General features: G+C 46.3%; 1 protein-coding gene across 1 annotated transcript in view; it reads left to right on the top strand.

The window, feature by feature from the left end:
* Positions 1–9375: 9375 nt before the first annotated feature.
* Positions 9376–27457, top strand: part of LOC137096243 (scavenger receptor cysteine-rich type 1 protein M130-like) — an 87993-nt gene continuing 69911 nt past the window's right edge. The window contains exon 1 of the mRNA XM_067465027.1: positions 9376–9681. The gene's annotated coding sequence lies outside the window, so the exon portion shown is untranslated. The remainder of the gene's footprint in view (positions 9682–27457) is intronic.

The following is a 27457-nucleotide window of genomic DNA, read 5'->3' as shown; positions in this document are numbered from 1 at the left end:
GACCAGGAGTACCTCTGTCTTGTCTGGATTCAATTTCAATTTGTTCGCCCTAATCCAGACCGTTACAGCGGCCAAGCACCGGTTCAGGACCTGAACAGCCTTCCATAGTAGTAGGTAGAAAGGAGTGACAGAGGTGGACATCATCTGCATACAGATGACATCGTAGCCGGAAACTCCGGATGATCTCTCCCAGCGGCTTGATGTAGATGTTAAACAACATGGGAGACAATATTGAACCCCGAGGAACTCCACAAGACAATGGTTGTGGGGTTGAACAGGTGTCTCCCAATAACGCCTTCTGAGATCGACCCTCTAGGAAGGACCGGAGCCACTGCAGAACAGTGCCTCCAAGGCCCATTCCCGCGAGGTGCCCCAGAAGGATACCGTGGTATACGGTATCGAAGGCCGCTGAGAGGTCCAGCAGAACTATAGGAACACACTCCCCCTGTCTAGCTCCTGGCTTTAGCAGCTCAAAATATACACCATACGAGGGCAGTAGACAGACACGAAGGACAAACCAAAAGGAATATAAACGAAGATAATACACTGTAGCTATAGCTAGAAGGGAGTTTTTCTCATGCACTCTCTAATCTTTCAAGACAAGAACTCGGGACATATTCACAGCTTGCTAACTCTGCTGTTTAACCCTTCTGTGTCTGAATACGTCCTGGCAATACAATTCTATTACAATCACAATCCTATTACATAAAATTACATTACATCATACATAAATCATACACTGACAATATCCCCCTCTTTAAATGTAATTTTCTGTTCTTACTATGTACCCATTATCTTAACCACTATAAACAACATTCATTTGTCCTCTTAACTCCTTATAACATTATTTATCAAACTGGACAATAGTATACAGCAATCTCTTATCACAATCCATATGCATAAGGAATACAGAATACAATCTTATAAACTGTTATACATAAACACATAAACACTCACATCTTCTTCAAATCACATCTTCAAAATATCACTTTTACATTTTTTTGAACAAAAACAATTACAATTCACAAAATACAGAGTTATCATCATCAGTATAGTCTTTTCCTAAAACCAAGAAGGCAAAATGGTTGTCTGTTGAGACACTGGAAGTAGCCCAAGAAAGGAGGAAAGCAAAAGGAAACAGGGATAAGTTAAATGCGCAATTCCAGAGGTTAGCCAGAGGAGATAAGGAACTATTTTTAAATAAGCAATGCATGGAAGTGGAAGAAGACAACAGAATAGGAAGGACAAGAAACCTCTTCCAGAAAATTAGAAACATTGGAGGTAAATTTCAGGCAAAAATTGGTATGATAAGAAACAAAGATGGCAGGGACCTAACAGAAGCTGAAGAGATCAAGAGAAGGTGGCGAGACTATACAGAAGATCTGTATAGGAAGGATAATAATATTGAAGATAGTTTTGACGGTGTGGTAAATGAATTAGAACCAGACATCCTGAGGAGTGAGGTTGAATGGGCCTTAAGAAGCATTGCTAACAACAAGGCAGCAGGAGACGACGGGATCCCAGCTGAACTGTTTAAAATCTTAAAAGATGATGCTGTCAAGGTGATGCATGCCATTTGCCAGCAAATATGGAAAATAGGCCTGTTTGATCAAGAAAAAATTTGTTTCTAAAATTGATTTGTAATTGGGGTGTTTTTTTGTTTCTATATTTAAAATAATTACAAAATTTTCCAAAAAAAAAAGTTCGGTATTTACGAAATTTTGTAAATATTAACGAATTTTTAGAATATTTTTTTGTATTTTTTAAGAATAATATTAAAATAATATTTAAAAAATATTTTAAAATGGAAATGCCCTCTGGAAATGCTCCCAAGCCTGCTGCCGCTGAGGGCGAGGAGGAGGCTACTGGCGAAGGGGGCCTCAGCGGCGGCAGCTTCCCCCTCGCCCCTTTGCTCCTCCGTCCTCCTTCTTCCCCAAGCTGGGTGCCAGGCTTGGGAGCCCAGCCCGGGGAGGAAGGAAACTTTTAGCCACGGAGCAGCAGAAGGGCGAGGGGGAAGCTGCCGCCGCTGAGGCCCTCTTCGCCAGCAGCCTCCTCCTCGCCCTTCTGCTGCTCCGTGGCTAAAAATTCCCTTCCTTCCCGGGGCTGGGCTCCCAAGCCTGGCGCCCAGCCTGGGGAAGAAGGAGCACGGAGCACCAAAGGGGCGAGGGGGAAGCTGCTGCCGCTGAGGGGCAAGCTCCTGTCAAAGAGGGCCTCAGCCTAAGGGCGAGCGCGCGCGGGCCGGCCAATCGGGAGCCGCGCTCGCGCCCAACAGGCAGGCGCGGGGCTTGGCTCACTGGGTGCGCGCTCGCGCCGCCCCTTCGCCCCTGCCCGCCCCATTTACGAAACGAGCGAAAGCTCGTTAAAACTGTGAGGGTTGCCGTTTCGATATTTAAAAACCCTTCCGGGTTTGGAAATATGTTTTGATATCGTTTCGTATATGCAAAAATTAACGAATGTTTAACGAATTAACGAATTAACGAACGAAACCGCACAGGCCTAATGGAAAACACAAGAATGGCCATCAGACTGGAAAAAAAATCAACTTATATCCCCATACCAAAAAAGGGAAATGCGAAAGACTGCTCAAACTTCCGTACAGTGGCCCTTATTTCTCATGCCAGTAAGGTAATGCTCAAGATCCTGCAAGGAAGACTCCAGCAATACATGGAGCGAGAGTTGCCAGATGTTCAAGCTGGGTTTAGAAAAGGCAGAGGAACGAAAGACCAGATTGCCAATATCCGCTGGATAATGGAGAAAGGCAGGGAGTTTCAGAAAAACATCTACTTCTGCTTCATTGACTATTCTAAAGCCTTTGACTGTGTGGATCATAATAAACTGTGGCAAGTTCTTAGTGGGATGGGCATCCCAAGCCACCTTGTCTCTCTCCTGAGGAATCTGTACAAGGACCAAGTAGCAACAGTAAGAACTGACCACGGAACAACAGACTGGTTCAAGATTGGGAAAGGCGTACGGCAAGGCTGTATCCTCTCACCCAACCTCTTTAACTTGTATGCAGAACACATCATGCGATGTGCGGGGCTGGATGAATGCAAAGCTGGGGTGAAAATTGCTGGAAGAAACATTAACAACCTCAGATATGCAGATGACACCACTCTGATGGCCGAAAGCGAGGAGGAGCTGAGGAGCCTTCTAATCAAGGTGAAAGAAGAAAGCGCAAAAGCCGGGTTGCAGCTAAATGTCAAAAAAACCAAGATTATGGCAACAAGAATGATTGACAACTGGAAAATAGAGGGAGAAACCGTGGAGGCCGTGACAGACTTTGTATTTCTAGGTGCAAAGATTACTGCAGATGCAGACTGTAGCCAGGAAATCAGAAGACGCTTACTTCTTGGGAGGAGAGCAATGTCCAATCTCGATAAAATAGTAAAGAGTAGAGACATCAGACTGGCAACAAAGATCCGCCTGGTCAAAGCCATGGTATTCCCTGTAGTAACCTACGGATGTGAGAGCTGGACCTTAGGGAAGGCTGAGCGAAGGAAGATCGATGCTTTTGAACTGTGGTGCTGGAGGAAAGTTCTGAGAGTGCCTTTGACTGCGAGAAGATCCAACCAGTCCATCCTCCAGGAAATAAAGCCCGACTGCTCACTGGAGGGAAAGATACTAGAGACAAAGTTGAAGTACTTTGGCCACATCATGAGGAGACAGGAAAGCCTAGAGAAGACAATTATGCTGGGGAAAGTGGAAGGCAAAAGGAAGAGGGGCTGACCAAGGGCAAGATGGATGGATGGCATCCTTGAAGTGACCGGACTGACCTTGAGGGAGCTGGGGGTGGTAACGGCCGACAGGGAGCTCTGGCGTGGGCTGGTCCATGAGGTCACGAAGAGTCGGAGACGACTGAACGAATGAACAACAACAACATAGTCTTTTCCTACAGGGACTCTGTGAAATTTACCTGGCTTGGACAAATAAGGAATAAGTATAACGCTTTCTCTTTTCTTCTCTCTTTTCTGCACTTACATTCCCCAACTGAACTTCTTGTTGTGTTACCTCCTGCTGCTTTTTGTTTTGCTCCTGTTGTTTTTGCTGTTTTACTTCTGGGTGAACTTTGCTAAGGCGTTAAATTCTCTATTTTCACTGATTGCTGTTGCTCCACTTCATCACAAGGTGTCACTCTACTTTCTTCACTTACAGTTCTCTCACTAGCTTTAGGAAAGCCATACAAACACTCTGTGTTTGAATGAATTTGACTCCAATCTCTAGGTCTTTCAAAATAGGCAATTTTCGCTAATTTCACAGTCTTGGTCATATCCAGAAATTTGTAAAACCTTTTATTATAACCAATAAATGTCATTTCCCTGTGTCTCTGTCATTTTTGAGTTCTCACTTGCAGGAATTAACGTATTCGCTTTTTGGCCAAATATTCTTAAGTATTTGTAATTTGGGACATAATTATACATCTTGCAAAAAGGTATGTCTTGTACACATTCGTCCCATAATCTATTGGTCAGATAATTGCAAGTATGTAACAGCTCTGGCCAATACACATTTGACAAATGACTACCTTTCAAAATACATGTTTTCATTTCACTCAGAACTTGCATTCTCTTTTCCGCAATCCCTTCCTCATTTTTAAATTGACCAATCTCCATTCAATCAATATCTTTAGATGTCACGAATTGTTTAATTTCATCACTGCAAATTTCTGCTCCTTTATCAATTATAAGTGTGCCCAATTTCTTATCATAAACATTTTCAATCAAGTTCAGCCAATTAGACAGTTTCTCAGTTGCTTCAGACACATCTTTTAGAAAATACACATAACCAAATCTGCTTAACCTTTCAACAATCAACATTACATATTTTGATCCACCACCACTCTCATCGAAAGGACCTTCGATATGCACATGTGCTTTTTCAAACAAGTTATTTACCTTAATTTTTGATTGTTTGTAAAAACTTTATAAGCACCTTCTTCACTTCCTGACAAATTGCACAATCCAAATCATAGTAACACGACTCCATTTAATAATCTGGACATAGATTAAGTGTTTTCTTTAAGATTTCCATGTTTGCATGCCCCATAACACGATTAAACAAATGTACACAACGATCGTGTTGTATCTGGCTGCCTACACATAAGATCTCAACATTTTCCTCTCCAACATTATTCACTTTGTTAAATATTTCATACATTTTGTTTCGTTTCACCCCTTTTCTTACTAACTTTCCTTCCTTGTCGTGTACATAACAATAGATGCCTTTAAAAGAAACTTTGTATTGGTGGTCAGTCAATGTGGCCACACTAAGCAGATTGGATTTCATCTGTGGAACAAACAGACACATCAGCACTTTTAATCCTGTACCCCTACTCTGGCCGGCACAGTTTTTAATAATGTCTTGTTGTACCGCTTTTGTTATTGTTTTTGCTTAACTGTTTTTATTTGCTAGGTACTGTATTGTTGTATTGTTGTGTTGTGTGGGCCTCAGCCCGTTGTAAGCCGCATCGAATCCCTTGGGAGATGCTAGCGGGGTACAAATAAAGTTATAATAATATAATAATAATAACGTTTTCCCAATACACTCTCAGACAAGGAATATAACAAGTCCCAAATTGAGAAAACATTTGTAAAGACCCATCTGCCTGAGTTACTGTCACTCCTTCCAGAGACTCCACATTCCTCAGACTAGAGAGATTGTTGGTGATGTGATGAGTAGCATCGGAATCAAGCACCCATTTATCACTTTGGACACTGTCCACATCTCCAGCTGCCGCCATCATCACTCTGCCTCTGGCAAAGTCTGATGCTCCACCACCACGGCGTCCTCCTTTGCTGGAACCCCCTCTGGCATGGCTTGCCTTGCAGTCTCTGGCCAAATGTCCCGGTTTGTTACAGGCATAACATCTCTGTACAGCCGCTGCTGCTCGCACGCTCGCAGGAAAAGCCTCCATTTGTGTTCTCCCCCTCATTCCTGCAGCCTCCATGCTGTTCTCTCTCAAACAACTGTCTGTCTTCTTCCTCCAGGATTCTGGAACAGACTAAATCCAACGTGAGATCTTGAGCTCTCACCGCTTGTAGGGAAAACAACAAATGATCCCATTCATCATTTAGCGAATACATCAAAATGTAACTTTGATTCTCACCGCTGATTTCAACACCTCTGGTTTGGCATTCCAAGAAGAAGCTCTCTCATCCTTTTCACATGCGCTCTTACATCTCCACCTTCCTCCAGCTTAGTACGATACAGCCTCTTAGTCCATATCATTTTGGCAAGTGTACTCTGTCTCAGGTGCACAGCGCGGAGAGCATCCCAAGCTTCTTTGGCAGTTTGCAGACCTTGCACATGAACCAGTTGATCCAGCATCAAAAAAAGAATCAGGCTTGCTAGCCCCTTCTGATTCTTCTCCTGGTCAACTTCCATGCCTAAAACAGTCTTTTGCAAGCCATCTCTCGCAAGCAAATGCTGCATAAACACAGACCATTGTTTATAATTATGGTCACTGAGTGTCTCAATCACCGTCAACGGATTAGAAGCAGCCCAGCCGCTGATTCACACCATCACTGGCATCTGGCAGTCTCCCCTCTGGTTTCCAACTTTATGACTTTACGGCTTCACACTTTCCGATCATCGATCTGGGTCCAGCAAGCCCCGCTCACAACTCTGCTTACTCCCGGAATCAGTCTTCCTCCGAAGACACTCACCAGCTCTCGGTAGAAACAGGCTCCAGTCACCAGTCCAAACCACACAGCTTCAATCGCAGCCTCAAACCTGGTCAGCAGCTCTGTAGGTCAGCAGGTCCAGGTTAACAGGCCCGGTCAGTGTGGACCCATAACCCTATTGTTGGAGTTAGCAGAGTGTTGCAGAAGCTCTGAATAATAGATTCTGGAGTCTCCAATAAAAGCAGGTATTCAGCTTTACTTAAGCAGCTCAAAATATACACCATACGTGGACAGTAGGCACACACAAAGGACAAACCAAAAGGAATCAAAACTAAGATAATACACTGTAACTAGAAGGGAGTTTTTCTCATGCACTCTCTAATCTTTCAAGACAAGAACTCAGGGTCACATATTCACAGCTTGCTAACTCTGCTGTTTAACCCTTCTGTGTCAGAATACATCCTGACAATACAATTCTATTACAATCACAATCCTATTGCATAAAATTACATTTAAACATACATCATACATAAATCATACACTGACAATAAATACCTTCACAGCATTCCCAATCTTTATTGTGAGAACCCCAGGAAATCCCCTAAGACTGAAAAATTAGTGTGATGCTGTAACACTTCTGTTTCATCAGAGCTTCGCCTTGTGAATGGCTCCAGTAACTGTTCTGGAAGGGTCGAGGTGTTTCACAATGAAACGTGGGGGACGATTTGTGATGCTGGCTGGGATCTACAGGATGCCCAAGTTGTGTGCAGGGAACTGGGCTGTGGAGAGGCCTTGAGGGCATCCGGTGGAGCACATTTTGGAAGAGGGACTGGTCCCATCTGGCTAAAGGAAATGAACTGCACTGGGAAAGAAGGATCTTTAATGCAATGCCCCAAAGGACAGTGGGGAGAACACAGCTGTGACCACAGCAGAGATGCAAGTGTGGAGTGTGCAGGTAGGATTACATCACTATAAAATAATGAATCAGTATAGATCCAAGTTGCCAAGTTGTTATTCTTGTTATTTGCAATCATGTTGTTTTTGACTTATGACAACCTCATGAATGAGAGACCCCCAAGACCTTGGGTCATCAATTGTCCTCTTTCTGTCTCGCAAATTCAAGTCCACAATTTCCTTAATTTGAATAAGGCCATCTGTCATGGTCTCCTTCTTTTTCTACTTTCTTCTATTTTACTAAACATTATTGTATTTTTAAACGAGTCACATTAATTACAGAAATACTTGCTTTTGCTGCTTTTGCGGGTATAGTTTTTCCAGTTACTCACTCTCCATTCAGGAAAGCAAATGTTGTCCCTGTTTTCAAGAAGGGAAGAAATAGGACCCAAACAATTACCATCCAGTAAGCTTGACATCAATACCAGGAAAAGTGAGTGTTGGGATGCCGCAGGGCTCTGTCCTAGGCCCAGGGCTATTCAACACATTCAAAATCCAATTTTCACGGGGACAGAAAGTGAGGCGAAATCTTCTGAATCTTCTGAACAGGGGCAGAGACACCAAAACAAACACCACAGTGTGTGTTAATCGTTCCCTATGCTATCTGAAGCTTATATATATGCACACACAAACACACGCACACATCTGGAACTACACTTAAAACATGTAGCTGTTCTGACATATACAAACTCAGCTTAAGAACAATTCGACAGAACCAATCTTGTTCATAACTTTGGGGACTAACTGTAATGTCCAGATCAAGTTGAAGTCATGGTGTGTTCAGTTCTGGTCACCACAGTTTAAGAGAGATATTGACAAGCTGGAACACATCCAGTAGAGAGTGGCTAAAGTGATCAAGTGTCTGGAGACCATGCCCTCTATGGAGCGGCTTAAAGAGCTGAGTGAGAGGAGAAGCAAGAGCCACGTTTCAGTAAGTGAAAGGATGTAATAAGGAACAGGTTTGATTTCTGCTGCCCTGGAGACTAAGACTAGGAGCAATAGGTTCAAACTACAGGAAAGGAGATTCCACCTGACCACCAGGAAAAACTTTCTCACCTCAAGAGTTGGGCCCCTTCCACACAGCTGAATAAAATCCCACATTATTGGCTTTGAACTGGAATATACGGCAGTGTGAACTCAGATAACCAGTTCAAAGCAGATATTGTGGGATTTTCTGCCCTGACATGCTGGGTTATATGGCTGTGTGGAAGGACCCTTGTTCAACAATGGAACTCACTGCTTTGGAGTGTAGTGCAAGCTCCCCCTCTGGAAGCTTTTAAACAGAGGCTGGATGGCCATCTGATTTTGCTTTTCCTGTATGTCAGGGGATAGGACTAGATGTCCCATGCAATATCTTCCAACTCTATTCATGATTCTGTATCTCAGAATCTTCCTGCTCATTGAAGGTATTTAAAGCCCAACATTGGGAGGTGGAAAGCAGTGAAACTTTCCCAGGATCAAGCCAATGAGGAGACAATCAAAACATGCAAGTAAAAGTTTTGTCAGTAAGCACATATATTGTAATTTCAGATGCATTCAGAGAGTGACTCTGTAGCAGGCATGGGAAAACTTTGGCCCTCCAGATGTTTTGGACTTCACTCCTTGAAATCCCCATCAGCTTTTCTGCTTTTAGGAATGATGGGAGTTGAAGTCCAAAACACCTGGAGGACCAAAGTTTGCCCATATCTGCTACAGAGTAACACAATATTTCTGAACTGCTTTCACCATGTGATCATTTGTGTTGTTTCCTTGGTGAAGAAATGGTGAGAAGAAGTAACAGGAGTTATGCCTATTTCAGATCCAAAAAAGATAAGATTGGTGAATGGTTTCAGTCGCTGTTCTGGGAGAATTGAAGTATTCCACAACCAGGAGTGGGGGACTCTGTGTGACCCTCGATGGGGTCTGAATCATGCTCAGGTTTTGTGCAAGGAACTTGAGTGTGGAGATGTCATATCAATTCCTTGGGGAGATTACTTTGGAAGAACAAACAGTCATGTCTGGACACTCTCTTTCAACTGTAAAGGAACAGAAGATGCTCTCAGTGATTGTGACTATACTGATGAGGAATACTACTACCGTAGAGAAAGTGCTGCAGTTGTGTGCTCAGGTAATGTATGAGAATATATATTCAATAATACCAGATATTCCCTTCAACTCCAGGCAGTCTTGGATGACACACACTTCCTCAACCCATTTCAACCTGGCATCAGAGCTGGATACAGAGTTGAGACTGCTATGGCCATCTTAGTGAATGATCTCCATTTTATCACTGACAAGGGGTGTGTGCTGCTGTTGGTGCTTCTAGAACTCTGAATGGCATTTGATATCAACAGTGATAACTTTCTGGAACACCTGGGGGATATAAGAATCAGAGGCACTGTTTTGCAGTGGTTCCTATTGTCCCTCACAGGCAGGGTCCAGATGGTGGTGCTTGGGGATAGGTGCTTCTCCGAGCTGTTATATGGCATCCGACAAGCATTTACATGAAACCGCTGGGAAATATCATCCAGAAGTGGGGTGCTATCAGTACACCAATGACACCAAAATCAATATTTCTCCATGTCTTCAAAGACATTTTTAGCAAAGGATAGTATATCTTCTCTAAATTAATGGCTGGAGTTGATAAAAAAAGTTGAAAAACAAATTGAAACTGAACCCAGCTAACACAAAAGTGCATTAAGGGTCCTAACCTAGGATTGCAGATGTTTCACCCAGTTCTGGATGGAGCCCCACTCCCACTGAAAGACTGTGTTCGCAGCGTGGGAGTGCTCCAGCATCATCTCTCCAAGAGCAGCCTAGGGAGATGCAATGGTCATCTCCCACAAACTTGTACTTGGGGATCATATTATTTGAGAACACAGAAATGCTAACAGCCACTATGTCACACTACACAGAGAAGCCATTGAAATCCACAAGCATGAGGACAATTTCAACAGAAAGGGAAAAAAATGAAAATGAACAAAATCTGGATACCAGTATTTTAAAAAACTTTGAAATCAGGACAGTAAATAGTAATCATGGACCCAGTATTTGTCTCATTTGTTTCTTTCCTGCTTTCGTTTCGTACCGTCCATTTGGATCTCACGAAATGAAATACCTCCTTCTTGACTGAAAGAAGGGGTGAAATGAAAGAGAAAGTTGACCAGTAACTGTTTATTTGGTTTTTGGGCCACATGGCTTTCCTCATGCATCACAGGGAGTCCTTCCCCATGCCTCTGAGTAGGAGGAAGAGGTGTTTGGGCCAATCAAATGCCAAGAAAACAGTGATGTCACAAGACTGTTTAATGGGGCGACTGCCCCCAAAGCACCTATTGTGGGTGCGTCTTTTGGTGCTGCCAGCCAATTTGTTGCTGCGCTCTCTCCTGCCTGCAGTGCTTGCTTGCCTTACTTGCTGCCAGCCAGCAGGGAAAGATTTTGGGGCTTTTTGCGTTAGCTTGGCTGCTTCTCAGCAGCCAGCAACGAACGACAGGCCTAGGTGCTTCTGTACAACAGTACCTGGAGGAGCCTTTGGAGGATCTGTCCTGTGGCCTGTTGTCTACTGGGAGTCCCACAACCAGAGGTGACCAGATCTGGCCATTGTGGCCAGGAAGTACCTCAGCTGCCCACCTACCAGTGTGGCAAGCAAGAGGCTGTTCAGCATGTGTAGAGATGTAGCCACTGCACAACACAGTGAGCTGAACCCTAAAACACCGGAAAGGCTGTTGTTCCTTAAAGCCAATCTCTCACTCCTGGGCTTCCTGGATCTTGATTGAGTCAGCTGTCAGAAAGAAATAAACACAAGACTTCTAATTTTTGGTATCTCATCCTATTCTCCTTTTGGAATTGGGGTGGATCCCAACAGATAAACATTACTGGCCTTGATTTGTTTATTTATTTATTTATTTATTTCGAAGTTTTCAATACCGAACTTCTCAACCTCATCGAGGGACTCAGCCCGGTTTCCAGACATAAAAACAAATACAATAATTAAAATATCATATATCACAAATTACAATAACAAATTTAAAATACACTATACAGGCCCGTAGCCAGGATTTCGTTTCGGGGGGGGGGGGGGGGCTAAAAAAATTCAGGGGGAGTTTCGGGGGGGGCTGAGTTTCGGGGGGGCTGAGTCTGAGTGAAAGAGGGTCTAGCCTAGCAAATCTTTTGTATCATTACCCCAATACCCCCATGCATATGGGATATATTGAGTATGGTGATCAGATCATGATATGAATAAACATAACAGTTTAAATAATGCACCAGTAAGGCCTTTTCGCAAACCACCATGAGAATTTGGGGGGTGGGGCTGAAGCCCCCCGAGCCCCCCCCCCCCCCGGCTACATGCCTGACACTATATATATATATATACGAAGGTCAGTCGTCGTATTAAAAACCAGATCTATATCAACTTCCATCCAGGATCCTAGGGTGTTGTCTTATTCATTAAAAGCCTGACTCCACAGCCACGTCTTCACCCGTTTCCTGAAAGTCAGGATAGACGGGGCGGTTCTGACCTCCGGAGGGAGAGAGTTCCAGAGTCGAGGGGCCACCATCGAGAAGGCCCTGTCCCTCGTCCCCACCAGACACGCTTGAGAGGCTGGTGAGACCGAGAGCAGGGCCTCTCCAGACGATCTTAATAATCTTGATGGTTCATAGGGGAGAATACGTTTGGAGAGGTAAACAGGGCCAAAGTCGTTTAGGGCTTTATAGGTCAACACCAGCACTTTGAATTGTGCTCGGAAGCTAATTGGCAGCCAGTGGAGCTGGTGTGGCAGCGGAGTGGTGTGCTCCCTGTACCCAGCCCCCGTTAGTAATCTGGCTGCTGCGCGTTGGACTTGCTGCAGCTTCCGGGTAGTCTTCAGTGGCAACCCCACGTAGAGAGTGTTGCAGTAATCTAAGCGGGATGTAACCAAAGCGTGGACCACCGTGGCCAAGTTAGGCTTCCCAAGGTATGGTCGCAGCTGGTGCACAAGTTTTAGTTGTGTGAAAGCTCCCCTGACCACCGCTGAAACCTGGGGCTCCAGGCTCAGCGATGAGTCCAGGAGAACTCCCAGACTGCGAACCTGCGCCTTTAGGGGGAGTGTGACCTCATCCAGCAAAGGCTGTAATCCCGTCCCCTGTTCGGCCTTACGACTGACCAGGAGTACCTCTGTCTTGTCTGGATTTAGTTTCAATCTGTTGTCCCTCATCCAGTCCGTTACAGTGGCCAAGCACCGGTTCAGGACTTCAACAGCCTCCTTAGTTGCAGGTGGAAAGGAGTGATAGAGTTGGACATCATCTGCGTACAAATGAAACTGCACCCCAAAACTCCGGATGATGTCTCCCAGTGGCTTCATGTATATGTTAAACAACATAGGGAACAGTATTGAGCCCTGCGTGACTCCACAGTGCAATGGCCAAGGAGTCGAGCAGGAGTCCCCTAGTGACACCTTCTGGGAACGGCCCTCGAGAAAGGACCGGAGCCACTGCAACGCAGTTCCCCCAAGAACCATTCCTGCGAGGCGTCCCAGAAGGATACCGTGGTCAATGGTATCGAAGGCCAAGGAGAGGTCCAGCAGAACCAACAGGGACACACTCCCCCTGTCCAGTTCCCGGCGAAGATCATCCATTAAGGTGACCAAGGCTGTCTCAGTACCATGTCCCGGCCTAAAGCCAGACTGTGACGGATCTAGATAGTCCGTGTCTACCAGGAACTCCTGGAGTTGCGAGGCCACCACACGTTCCAGGACTTTGCCCAAGTAGGGGAGATTGGAAACTGGCCGAAAGTTGACGAATTGAGTGGGGTCCAGTGATGGTTTTTTCAACAGCGGTTTAATAACAGCTTGTTTTAAGTTGGCTGGAAAATTGCCTTCCCGAAGGGAGGCATTGACCACCACCTTTACCCACTCTGCCAAACCCCCTCTGGCCTCTTTTACCAGCCAGGAAGGACAGGGGTCTAGGATGATGTGGTAGGCCTCGCCTCCCCCAGGACCCTGATGACCTCATCGAGTTGAATAGATCGAAATGAATCCAACAAAACTGGACAAAGAGCTGCTTGTGTTACATCCTCAGAGACTGCCGTTAAAGTGGTGTCAAAGCCCGAACGGATCAAAGCGACTTTGTCCGCAAAGTACTGAGCAAAGGCTTCACAGCGAGCTGCCGAGTCGTCAGGGGACCCACTCGAGGAGCAAAAAGGTGTTTTCTTACTTGTGTGAGATGTATCCCATCCCTTGCCAGTAGGCCATCCTCCTGGAAAAGCAGGCCATGATCGAGGAAGCCAAAGCATTCCTCCTGACACCATTTTCTAAGCCAGTCATTGACCTGTACTATTTTCCTGGCCCTTGTAGGACCGTGTCTTACAATTGAGAGGAGGGATGAAAAGACCACCTGTACATTAGATTGCTTTAGCTTTGTTCCAAGAGCTCAAAAATCATTTATGATCTTTTGAAAAGTATGCCTAGCAGGATCATTGGTTCCTACATGAATCAACATGAGGGGAGGACGGTGATGGGGCTTGAGGAGCCTGGTGAGCCTCTGAGTGATATGGTGTATTTTTGCCCCGAGTAGGCAGCATATTTCTCGAGCCATCCCATCTGGTCTGGAAATGACGGCTTCCGTTCCTCTAAGGAGGGACTCACCTACTACCAAGATCTGTTTACTTTCAGGATTGACAGGGTCCCTTTTGTGCAATGTAGTGTGTAGGTCCCCAGAAAAGTGATCCTGTTGATGTGAATTTTGTAGGTGTAAAGTGTTGTTCTCCTCCTCAACATCCCCGGTGCATTCGTCAAGGACAATCCATTGAGGTTTGTCCAAGAGCCAATTGTTCCCTTGTATGTGTTCCTGTTGCACCTGGTCTATGGCTGGTGATGGTGCAACTGCATGATTGTGTAAGTGTGAATGTTGTGAAGTGTTGTCCCAGTCAGGGCTATTCCCCACACACTGATAAGTATCTAAGCCATTCTGGTCTTCCCCATTATGCTGCGTTTCATGGTCAAGTGTTGGTTGTGTAAGAATTTGGAATCTATTGCGTAAGTGCAGCTGTGCAGAGGCATTCTGAGGAGTCTTCTGGGTCCTATGTTTCTTTCTAAGGGTGACATGCCTCCAAGCTTGAGGGTTGTCCATATCTGAGGTGATCTCCTCTTGAGCCTCCCCATAATGTTGGTGTGCTATGGGCTGCGTGTCTAGGACAGTGTGGTGTGTGGTGTCTAAGAACAGCTCAAGTTCCTGCATGTCATTAAGGGTCTTAATACAGTCCTCAAGTTGTTGGATCCTCTTTCCATGTGAGTGATATGTTTACACTTGTGGCAGATGTAATTGAGTAATTGTGTGAAAAAGCTGAACATGCCACAGCTTGTGCATGGGACAGGAAGATATTGTGTTTGTTCCATCTGCAGGCTGCTAACGACCTCCTCTTGGTGTGTGTTTTATGTTGTTGTCTGTATGTGGGGGTGAAAAGTGTAGGTTAGTGAGTGTGTGAGTTCAGCAGCTAATTTTAAAAACACACTCAGCAGCTAATTTTAAAAACACACTCAGCAGCTAATTTTAAAAACACACTCAGATTCCTAGTGCCCCCTAAGACAAGGCTTACCTGAAGCAGAAGGGAACAAAATGGCTTCTTGCTTCCTCCACTTCTGTGGGAACACAACTGCCCCTTTTGTCCAGACACTGGCTTTTATAGGGTAAACCGGAAGCAGCAATGACTCAGTCTGAGTCACTCCGAGTCACTCTGAGAACAATGAGCATTGCCCCGCCTCTCAAACAAAGCACTCAGCGGCTAATTTTAAAAACACACTCAGATTCCTAGTGCCCCCTAAGACAAGGCTTACCTGAAGCAGAAGGGAACAAAATGGCTTCTTGCTTCCTCAACTTCTGTGGGAACACAAGTTGTAGGAACACAACTTCTGTGGGAACACAAGTTGTAGGAACAGTAAAATGATGCCCACCAAAAGTCATCCACACACTTCTCCAGTTTTTAAAGGAGTTCCACCAATGGTGAGGGAGTTCTGCAGCGGAGACAAAACCACCAAGTCTCCCACATACTTGCTATCTTGGCTTTGAGTCCTTGGGAGATCTCAATGAACATTCATCGAGCTTCCTTTTCCAGGCAGCTCTAGTGTCGGCTCCCACCTGTGCGCTTTCGCAGGGGAGGAGCAAATATGAAATATGTGCAAAGGACATTGGAATGGCCCGGTCTACGTGCTTGGATAATGTGATTTTAATGTTTTTATTCAATGTTTTAATTTTTATATTTCATGTTTTAAATGTCATTTTTCTTATCTTACAGTGAATTGTCTTACTGATTTTGTTTGTTGTTTATTCGTTCAGTCGCTTCCGACTCTTTGTGACCTCATGGACCAGCCTACGCCAGGGCTCCCTGTCGGCCGTCACCTCCCCCAGCTCCTTCAGGGTCAAGCCAGTCACTTCAAGGATGCCATCCATGCATCTTGTCCTTGGTCAGCCCCTCTTCCTTTTTCCTTCCATTTCCCCCAGCATCATTGTCTTCTCTAAGCTTTCCTGTCTTCTCATGATGTGGCCAAAATACTTCATCTTTGCCTGTAATATCCTTCCCTCCAGTGAGCAGTCGGGCTTTCTTTCCTGGAGGATGGACTGGTTGGATCTTCTCGCAGTCCAAGGCACTCTCAGAACTTTCCTCCAACACCACAGTTCAAAAGCATCTCTCTTCCTTCACTTGGCCTTCCCTAAGGTCCAGCTCTCACATTCATAGGTGACTATGGGGAATACCATTGCTTTGACTATGCGGATCTTCGTTGCCATTGTGATGTCTCTACTCTTCACTGTTTTATCTAGATTGGTCCTTGCTCTCCTCCCAATAAGTAAATGTCTTCTGATTTCATGGCTGCAGTCTGCGTCTGCCGTAATCTTTGGACCTAGAGATACAAAGTCTGTCACTGCTTCCACGTTTTCTCCCTCTATTTGATAGTTATCAATCATTCTTGTGGCCATCATCTTGGTGTTTTTTTATGTTTAGCTGCAACCCAGCTTTTGCACTTTCTTCATTCACTTCGGTTAGAAGTCTCCTCAGCTCCTCCTCGCTTTCAGCCACCAAAGTCCACATCTGCACATCTAAGGTTGTTAATGTTTCTTTCAGCAATTTTTACCGCAGCCTTACTTTCCTCAAGCCACGCACATAGCATGATGTGTTCTGCATACAAGTTGAATAGGTTGGGTGAGAGTATACATCCCTGCCATATGCCTTTCCCAATGTTGAACCAGTTTGTTGCTCCATGGTCAGTTCTTACTGTTGCTACTTGGTTTATTTATTTATTTATTTATTGTGTCATCCGCATCCAGAACATTGTATTACATTTCTAACGGAACAAAACAAACAAACAGATAAAAAAACAAATTTTGCAAACTTGGTAGCTGATTAAATGTCCTTTGACCAGTATCTGGCCACTTGGAGTGCCTCTGGTGTTGCCGCAAGAAGGTCCTCCATGGTGCATGTGGCAGGGCTCAGGGTGCATTGCAGCAGGTGGTCAGTGGTTTGCTCTTCTCCACACTCGCATGACGTGGATTCCACTTTGTGGCCCCATTTCTTAAGATTGGCTCTGCATCTTGTGGTGCCAGAGTGCAGTCTGTTCAGCGCCTTCCAAGTCGCCCAGTCTTCTGTGTGCCCAGGGGGGAGTTTCTCATCTGGTATCACCCACAGATTGATGTGCTGGGTTTGAGCCTGCCACTTTTGAACTCTCGCTTGCTGAGGTGTTCCAGTGAGTGTCTCTGTAGATCTAAGAAAACTATTTCTTGATTTAAGTCATTGACGTGCTGGCTGATACCCAAACAGGGGATGAGCTGGAGATGTCTCTGCCTTGGTCCTTTCACTATTGGCTGCAACTTCCCGGCAGATGTCAGGTGGTGCAATACCGGCTAAGCAGTGTAATTTCTCCAGTGGTGTAGGGCGCAGACACTCTGTGATAATGCGGCATGTCTCATTAAGAGCCACATCCACTGTTTTAGTGTGGTGAGATGTGTTCCACACTGGGCATGCATACTCAGCAGCAGAGTAGCATAGCGCAAGGGCAGATGCCTTCACTGTGTCTGGTTGTGATCCCCAGGTTGTGCCAGTCAGCTTTCGTATGATATTGTTTCTAGCACCCACTTTTTGTTTCATGTTCAGGCAATGCTTCTTGCAGGTCAGAGAACGGTCCAGAGTGACTCCCAGGTATTTGGGTGCGCTGCAATGCTCCAGTGGGATTCCTTCCCAGGTAATCCTCAGAGCTGCTACTTGGTCATTATACAGATTCCTCAGGAGAGAAACAAGGTGATTTGGTATGCCCACCCCACCAAGAACTTGCCACAATTTATTATGATCCACACAGTCAAAGGCTTTGGAATAGTCAATAAAACAGAAATAGATGTTTTCCTGAGACTCCCTTCCTTTCTCCATTATCCTATGGATATTGGCTATGTGGTCTCTCGTTCCTCTGCCCTTTCTAAACCCAGCTTGTACATCTGGCAACTCTCGCTCCGTGTATTGCTTGAGTCTTCCTTGCAGGATCTTGAGCATTACCTCACTGGCATGAGCAATAGGTGCCACTGTATGAAGGTTTGAGCAGTCTTTAGCCTTTCCCTTTTTTGGCATGGGGATATAAGTTGATTTTTTCGTCTGATGGCCATTCTTGTGTTTTCCATATTTTCTGGCATATGGCATGCATCACCTTGTCAGCATCATCTTTCAAGATTTTAAACAGTTCTGCTTGGATCCTATCATCTCCTGCTGCCTTGTTGTTAGCAATGCTTCTTAAGGCCCGTTCAACCTCACTCCTCAGGATGTCTGGTTCTAATTCACTCACCACACTGTCAAAACTAGCTATGAAGGTGAAGTGCAATATGGTAGAAGAGGGGTGTTCCGACAGCCGAGGGGTCCCCATAGAAACTATAACGTGGAGGGGGAGATGCAGGAAAGGGAGACCGCCAATTCGGCCTAGAGATAGAGGAAATTTGACAATTCAAATTCGGCCTAGAGATAGAAGAAGAAGAAATTTAACAATTTGTAATCGGTCTCCTGACTAGGTATGTTGGTGTACCCAGGATGGCGGTCCCTCTGGGTTGAAGATGGTGCTGCTGAACGCCAGATCTGTCAATGGTAAAACATCCTTCATCCAAGATCTAATTTTGGAGGAACGGGCAGATCTGGTTTGCATTACGGAGACCTGGCTGGACGAAGCTGGAGGAGTAAATTTGACCCAGCTTTGTCGACCAGGCTTCTCCGTACAGCACCAATCGAGATCTGGAGGGCGGGGAGGCGGAGTTGCGGTAGTCTATAAAAATTCAATCCCCCTGACCAGAGGCCCCATCCCGCAGTCAACTAATTTTGAATGTGTCCACCTGAGGGTGGGTGACCGGGACAGAATAGGGATTCTGTTAGTGTACCGCCCACCTCGCTGCACTACGGTCTCCCTACCTGAGCTAGCAGGGGTGGTCTCGAGCCTGGCATTGGAGTCCCAACGGCTTCTTGTGCTGAGGGACTTCAATGTACACGCCGAGACTACCCTAGGAGGAGCGGCTCAGGACTTCATGTCTTCCATGGCAACCATGGGGCTGTCCCAATGGGTATCTGGCCCCACTCACAGTGCTGGACACACATTGGATTTGGTTTTCTGTCAGGGATGGGAGCAAGGTCGTGGCGTTGAGGAGTTGTCCATCTCTCCATTGCCATGGACCGACCACTATCTGGTCAGATTTAGACTTACTGCACCTCCTAACCTCTGCAGAGGTGGGGGACCCATTAAGTTGGTCCGCCCCAGGAGGCTTATGGATCCGAACGGATTCCTGACGGCTCTTGGGGATTTTCCCGCCACCTCGGTTGGTGATCCTGTTGATGCCCTGGTGTCTCTCTGGAATGGGGAGATGACTAAGGCAATAGACACGATTGCTCCAGAACGTCCCCTCTCAAGTAGCCGAGCTAAACCAGCTCCTTGGTTCAACGAGGAGCTGGCAGCGATGAAGCAAAGGAAGAGGAGACTAGAGCGTGTGTGGCGTTCGGATCCGAGTGAGTTAAATCGAACACAGTTTGTTGCCCTTCTAAGGGCATATGCCGTGGCAATAAAGGTGGCAAAGAAATCTTTCTTTGCGGCCAATATTGCGTCCGCAAAGAACCGTCCGGCTGAGTTGTTTCGAGTTGTCAGAGGTCTATTAAATCCCACCATTCTGGATGGGAACCCTGAGAACTCGACGGCCCGCTGTGAAGCATTTGCTCGGTTCTTTGCGGACAAAGTCACTTTGATCCATTCCGGTCTGGATACCATGTTAACGGCGGTCTCTGAGGATGTAACACGAGCACCTGCTTGTCCGATTTTGATGGATTCATTTCAATTGGTGAAACCCGAGGATGTGGACAAGATACTTGGAGAATGAGAGCAACCACATGCATCCTAGACCCCTGTCCATCCTGGCTTCTAAAGGAGGCCAGAGGGGGATTGGCCGAGTGGGTGAAGGTGGTGGTTAATGCCTCCCTTCAGGAAGGCATCATTCCAGCCAGCTTAAAACAAGCTGTAATAAAACCGCTGTTGAAAAAACCATCACTGGACCCCACTCAATTCGTCAACTATCGGCCTGTTTCCAATCTCCCCTTTTTGTGGTGGCCTCGCAACTCCAGGTATTCTTGATAGACATGGATTATCTGGATCCGGGACAGTCTGGCTTTAGGCCGGGACATGGTATCGAGACAGCCTTGGTCGCCTTAGTGGATGACCTCCGGCGGGAGCTAGACAGGGGGAGTGTGTCCCTGTTGGTTCTGCTGGACCTCTCAGCGGCCTTCGATACTGTCGACCACGGTATCCTTCTGAGACGCCTCGCGGGAATGGGCCTTGGTGGCACTGTTTTGCAGTGGCTCAGGTCCTTCCTAGAGGATCGTACCCAGAAGGTGTTGCTGGGGGAATACTGCTCGTCCTCACAACCATTGTCTTGTGGGGTCCCGCAGGGTTCAATACTGTCCCCCATGTTGTTTAACATCTACATGAAGCCGCTGCGAGAGATCATCCGGAGTTTCGGGGTGCGGTGTTATCTGTATGCAGATGATGTCCAACTCTGTCACTCCTTCCCACCTACTACTAAGGAGGCTGTTCAGGTCCTGAACCGGTGCTTGGCCACTGTGTCGGACTGGATGAGGGATAACAAATTGAAATTGAATCCAGACAAGACAGAGGCACTCCTAGTCAGTCGAAAGGCCGAACAGGGTATAGGGTTACAGCCTATGTTAGACGGGGTCACACTCCCCCTGAAGACGCAGGTTCGCAGCTTGGGTGTGACCCTGGATTCTTCGCTAAGCCTGGAACCCCAGGTCTCGGCGGTTTCCAGGGGAGCATTTGCACAATTAAAACTTGTGCGCCAGCTGCACCCGTACCTTGGGAAGTCTGACTTGGCCATGGTAGTCCACGCTCTGGTTACATCCCGTATAGATTACTGCAACGCACTCTACGTGGGGTTGCCCTTGAAGACTGCCCGGAAGCCCCAGATGGTCCAGTGCTCGGCAGCCAGGTTGTTAACGTGAGCGGCACTCAGGGAGCATACCACTCCTCTGTTGAGCCAGCTCCACTGGCTGCCAATCTGCTACCAGGCACAATTCAAGGTACTGGCGTTAGCCTATAAAGCCCTAAATGGTTCTGGCCCTTCTTACCTCTCCAAACGCATCTCCACCTATGAACCGACCAGGACATTAAGATCGTCCGGGGAGGCCCTGCTCTCGGTCCCGCCTGCGTCACAGGCACGGTTGGCGGGGACGAGGGACAGGGCCTTCTCGGTGGTGACCCCTCGGCTATGGAATGCCTTACCTGTAGACATCAGACAGGCCGCTTCGCTGCTGGCGTTCCGGAGGAAGGTTAAGACCTGGCTCTACGAACCAGCGTTCGGCTAAGCAGTGCAACTGAATACAGGAAGATGGTAAAATTGAACATAGGAAATGGTACAAGGATTATGAGAATGGATTCTGATTTGTTATTGAGGCGTTATGATATGATAATGATTGTTTGATTTTGTCTGCTGTATATGATGTGTTTTAATCGCTTAGGATATTGTTGTGATAACCTGTATTGTGTAAACCGCATTGAGTCGCCTAATTAGGCTGAAAAATGCGGTATAGAAACAAAGTAAATAAATAAATAAATAATATTATTATCCTTCCTATACAGATCTTCTGTATAGTCTCCCCACCTTCTCTTGATCTCTTCAGCTTCTGTTAGGTCCCTACCATCTTTGTTTTTTATCATGGCCATGAAATTTACCTCCAAGGTTTCTAATTTTCTGGAAGAGGTCTCTTGTCCTTCCTATTCTGTTGTCTTCTTCCACTTCCATGCATTACTTGTTTAAAAATAGTTCCTTATCTCTTCTGGCTAACCTCTGGAATTGCGCATTTAATTGGGCACATCTCCCCTTATCCCTGTTTCCTTTTGCTTTCCTCCTTTCTTGGGCTACTTCCAGTGTCTCAACAGACAACCATTTTGCTTTCTTAGTTTTCTTTTTCTTTGCATACACATAGAGCATCTGTATCATTAAATATCATAAGTTACAACACACTTAAGTACTTACAAAGTTATACACTTGAACAAATTCTCCTCAGGGGATACAGATATTTTTGAGTCAGTGGTGTCTATATCAAAGAAACGAAATGTGGATATAAGAGCTTGAAAATTACTATGTTGAAAATAATTATATTGTAGAAATACTTAATATTCAAGTATTTTACATATTAAGAAATTAGTAAAGTCTTCACACCTGTTATTGCATCCATATTTGTTGAACATATCCATTAAATACCATGAGTTACAACACATTTAAATACTTACAAAATTATACACTTGAAAGTATGTTCTCCTCAGGAGATACAATTTTTTTTGTTGGTATCTACATAAAAGGAACGAAATGTGGCTATAAATTTTTGTAAATTACTATGTTAAGAATGGTTATTTTGTAGAAATATTACAGTATTTTTCACATTAAGAGGGTACTCACATGATACTCTGCTCTAAGTTGAGTTCTGGCTGCGAGGAGGAGGCTACTCCATTTCTTTGGTGTTCCTCTTGTCCGCAGTAGTAGATCTGGTGGTCATCTGATGTGAAGTGGCCCATTCCAGTCCATTTCAGTTCGCTGACCCTCAGAATGTCTATCTTTAGTCTTGACATCTCACCAATAATGACATCCAGTTTGCTCTGGCTCATAGATCTTACATTCCAGGTTCCTATGGTGTGTTGATCGTTAGAGTATCGGATTCATCATTCACTTTTGGGACCGTCAGCCGCTAGCCTTCCTTTCGGCTTTGAGCTAGCTGCTAGGCCTGGGCGGTTTCGTTTGTTAATTTAGTAATTCGTTAAATATTCGTTATTTTTAACAATTACAAAACAATTACAAAACTTATTTTCAAACCCGGAAGTGTTTTTAAATATCGAAACGGCATCCTCCATCTTTTTTACGAGCTTCTGCCCGTTTCGGAAATGACGTTTTAGGGATGGAGGATGCTGGGTGCGCCGGGAGCCAATCCGGCGCTCCGAAGCACCGTGGTTCATTGTGATTTGGGCGGGCTGCCCTTTAAAAGCGGCTCCGCATGGCCGCATTGCTCATTGCTGGGGAAGGCGAGGAGATGGGAGGTTCGGGAGGGAGGCTTGGCTTGCTTGCATTCATTCATTGCTTGCATTCATTCCCTGGGCTGGGAGCAGCGGGGAGGCTTTGCCCTGTTTTCGCCCTATTTTTCCATTTTTAAATATTTCTGAAAAATATATTTCTTTTATTCTTCAAAAAATTCAAAAAATATTCTAAAAAAAGAAAAGAAACTTGTGTGCCTGTGTGTGCGTTTGTCCCTGTCCTGCGGCTGTGTTCGCTCCACAACAGGGCAAGCATTTCATTTGTGTAGTTCCAACCAGTGCGGTCCTTTTGCCAACAGAAAGTGTTATAATACAGTGCTCGCTCATTATTTGTGTAGTTCCAGTGCGCTCCTTTTGCCAACACAAAGTGCTATAATAAAGTGCTCGCTCATTATTTGTGTAGTTCCAGTGCGCTCCTTTGGCCAACACAAAGTGCTATAATACAGTGCTCGCTCATTATTTGTGTAGTTCCAGTGCGCTCCTTTTGCCAACACAAAGTGCTATAATACAGTGCTCGCTCATTATTTGTGTAGTTCCAGTGCGCTCCTTTGGCCAACACAAAGTGCTATAAGACAGTGCTCGCTCATTATTTGTGTAGTTCCAGTGCGCTCCTTTTGCCAACACAAAGTGCTATAAGACAGTGCTCGCTCATTATTTGTGTAGTTCCAACCAGTGCGGTCCTTTTGCCAACACAAAGTGCTATAATACAGTGCTCGCTCATTATTTGTGTAGTTCCCACCAGTGCGGTCCTTTGGCCAACACAAAGTGCTATAATACAGTGCTCGCTCATTATTTGTGTAGTTCCAGTGCGGTCCTTTGGCCAACACAAAGTGCTATAAGACAGTGCTCGCTCATTATTTGTGTAGTTCCAACCAGTGCGGTCCTTTTGCTCATTATTTGTGTAGTTCCAACCAGTGTGATGAAACGCTTCCTTCCCGGCTTTTCTAGTCGCAAGGGCCAAGTGCTATCGCGAATACCTAAGAAAGGCAGGGGACTGAAGATGAACACATTGACAAGAAGGGAACATTCATCCAACGAGATGGTTATTCAAACACCCACAGATCCTTCAACCAGCTGAGAGATGGCAGAACCTTCTTCTTCATCAGTTCGAAAGACTCTACGTTCAGATCCTGATGTCCTTCCAAGTACCTCTGATACTACTTGTTATGAAGAGGAGGGCGAGGAGGTGGACATGTCAGAGGAATGGGAGGAAGACAATATGGAATCTGCTTCCACCACAGGAATTAGTGATCAAGAGGACTGCATGCTGCTGGAGGGCGAGCTACAGAAACAACCAACAATTATACTCCCTTCCACCAACACCGACAGTCCAAACACGAGCATGAGTACACCTGAAGTGCGTAGTAGGGGTAGGCCGAGATCGCTCCTATGGGATCATTACGATGTCTATAATCAGAGGGCCACTTTGGCAGTTTGCAGGCATTGTGGTGTGAGCATCAGCAGAGGAAACGATATGAGGCATCTTGCCACAACAGGGCTAAGGATGCACATTAAGAGACACCACCCAAATGTGAAGTTGGACGCAGTAGAAGTCGGCAGCACATACAGCAGTACACAGAGCACTCCAACCACACCAACAGGCCCCATGCAGAAAACCATCGATGCTTGGGGTGTGCAAGTTACAAGGGTGAGATCTGGATTTAAGCCTCCATCAGTGAAGGAAATAACACGTCGCCTGGGAGAGATGATGGCTCTGGACCACCAGCCCTTCCGTATGGTGGAACGGGAAGGGTTCCGCCGATTTGTTCACCTCCTGGCACCATGGTACAATATCCCAAGTCACAGAACTTTCTCTCGAACGGTCATTCTCGCTTTGTTCGAGGGATGCAAGCAACGTCTCAGAACCCTGTTGAACAAATCACAACCCGTCCATGTACATTTCACCTCAGACATTTGGACGAGCATGGGAGGAGGGCATTCCTATTTGTCCCTGACCGCGCACTGGTGGGAGACGGAGGGTTGCCTAGACTCGGGTCATCGTTGGGCACTCCTGTCACTGGAGGTGATCGATATGGATCACAGGGCCGACACCATTTCTGAGTACTTGCGAGAGATGATACTCATTCTGGTGGTACTACCTCGGGATTTATGGTCACAGACGCAGGAAGGAACATGATCCAGGCGGTCGAAAGTGCCGGCTTCTCAAACGTAACATGCATGGCGCACTTGCTGCATAACTGCGTAAAAGATGGCTTCAAGGGGCCCGATGAGAACAGCACCACCGCCGTCACTCAACTCATTGAGCGCTGCCGCAGAATCGCGGGCTTCTTCCACCGTAGCTCTAAGTCCTCAAAACTGCTGCGTGACAGGCAGATCCTGGAGTGCCTCCCACAACACTGGTTACTGCAGGATGTCCCCACCCGCTGGAACTCCACCTACATCATGTTGGAGCGCATGGTGGAGCAACAGAGGGCAGTCCACGCTGTCTCACTGTCAATTGCGGCTCCGATAAACAAGCTGGTCCCCAACCATCCACTCCCCAACCAGGAGTGGATGACCATCATTCAGCTGGTTGAGATCCTAGAACCATTCAAACTGGCCACCGAAAAACTTTCAGGACAGAAAGCACTACTCAGCCATGTGGTCCCAGTCATCTTGCGTTTGAAGAGCCATTTGGAGTCGCTGGGTGGACAAAATACATTGCAGTCTATGGCTGGGCCCCTGACTCCACAGGCCCAGGAGGTGGTCAGAAAGTTGAATTTCGCCCTCCGTAAACGTCTTCTACCGTTGACGGAGAGTAAGACTCATGTTTTGGCAGCACTCTGCGACCCTTGCATCAAAGACTCTGTCTGCCCCAAAGAACTGCCAAAGTGGAAGGCCGAACTTCTCTCGCTCGTGAGAGAAGAATACTCTCGGAGGGTGGGGGAACGCTCAGAGGAAATTCTTGCTGCCGTTACTCCCCGAAACACCAGTGGTTACGGCAGCACCGATAACATTAGTCCCACCTTGCCACCTACCATGGATGAAGGAAGAGCATTGCAGCTGAAAAAGAGGAGAGTGGAGCATTTCATAACCGACAGTATTGTTTTGATGGCAGGGCAAGGAACATCTTTGTCGGCCCAGGCGGCAAAGATTGACTCGGCAGAGTTCTCTGTCAATCGTTACTTTGAGGAGCCTCAGGAGATTGTACCCAGCGATCCATTGGCGTACTGGTCCTCCCGAAGCAATACATGGCCTGACCTCTCAACCGTTGCACGCAAGTTTCTCAGCTGCCCACCAACTAGCGTGCAGAGTGAGAGGGTCTTCAGCCTGGCAGGAGATGTCGTCACCCTCCAACGTACCTCGCTCGACCCCCTTGCGGTGGAGAAGCTGGTCTTCTTAAAGGCCAACTTGCCACTTTTGGGCTACCCAGAGATTGATTTCGACAGCAACCCTTGCTCCGTGCCGTAGATCACCTTAGCAGCCTCCTGTTTTCTAAAAACCCGAATTGAATTACTTTGAATACCCTAACCCTAACCCTTGCTCTGTCCCGTAGATCGGTATATTGCCCGCTGAATGCGGGAACATTGCCCTCATTGATCACCATGTGTACCTTGCTTTGTGTTGCCTTAAATTACTACTGCCTGCTGAATGCGGGAACATTGCCCTCATTGGTCACCATGTGTACTTTGCTTTGTGTTGCCTTAAATTACTACTGCCTGCTGAATGCGGGAACATTGCCCTCATTGATCACCATGTGTACCGTGCTTTGTGTTGCCTTAAATTACTACTGCCTCCTGAATGCGGGAACATTGTCCTGATGTGTACTACTTTGCTTTGTGTTGCCTTAAATTACTACTACCTGCTGAATGCGGGAACATTGGAACTTTGAAAAACATGTTTTTTTCTTTTTGAAAAACAACGGTCCCCTTTCTGCCTGTTGTGCATCGCCTCTGTAACAGGGGAGCCGTCATTCCCCCGACACCTTGCGGTTGACATTTTTCCCTGTCCGCTTCCACCTACGCCCTTTTTATGCACCCTTTCCTCTGACATCATTCCCAGGGCCCCTTTCCGTTTGTCAGGTGTGCATTTACCTTTAACAGCATCTCTGCCGTCCCCCTCCATCGAGGGTGGGCATTCCTTGTCAAAGCCCTGCTTGACTTCCCCTTTCCTCATGATGTGGCCAAAGTACTCCTGTCCGCTTCCCCCAACTCCCTTTCGTACACCCTTTCCCCAGTCGGGCATCGCCTCTGGGGTGCCCGGAAAAGAGCCACTCCTCTACTCCTGTGTATGCTTCCCCCCAACTCCCTTTCATACACCATTTCCCCAGTTGTTCCCGGCCGGTCCCCTTTCAGCCTATTGGGCATTGCCTCTGGAGTGCCTGGAAAA

This window comes from Anolis sagrei, chromosome 2 (assembly GCF_037176765.1).
Source record: "Anolis sagrei isolate rAnoSag1 chromosome 2, rAnoSag1.mat, whole genome shotgun sequence".
In the NCBI taxonomy this organism is placed as follows: domain Eukaryota; kingdom Metazoa; phylum Chordata; class Lepidosauria; order Squamata; family Dactyloidae; genus Anolis; species Anolis sagrei.
The sequence above is the reverse complement of the archived record's forward strand: the minus strand, read 5'-3'. Positions and strand labels throughout refer to the sequence as shown.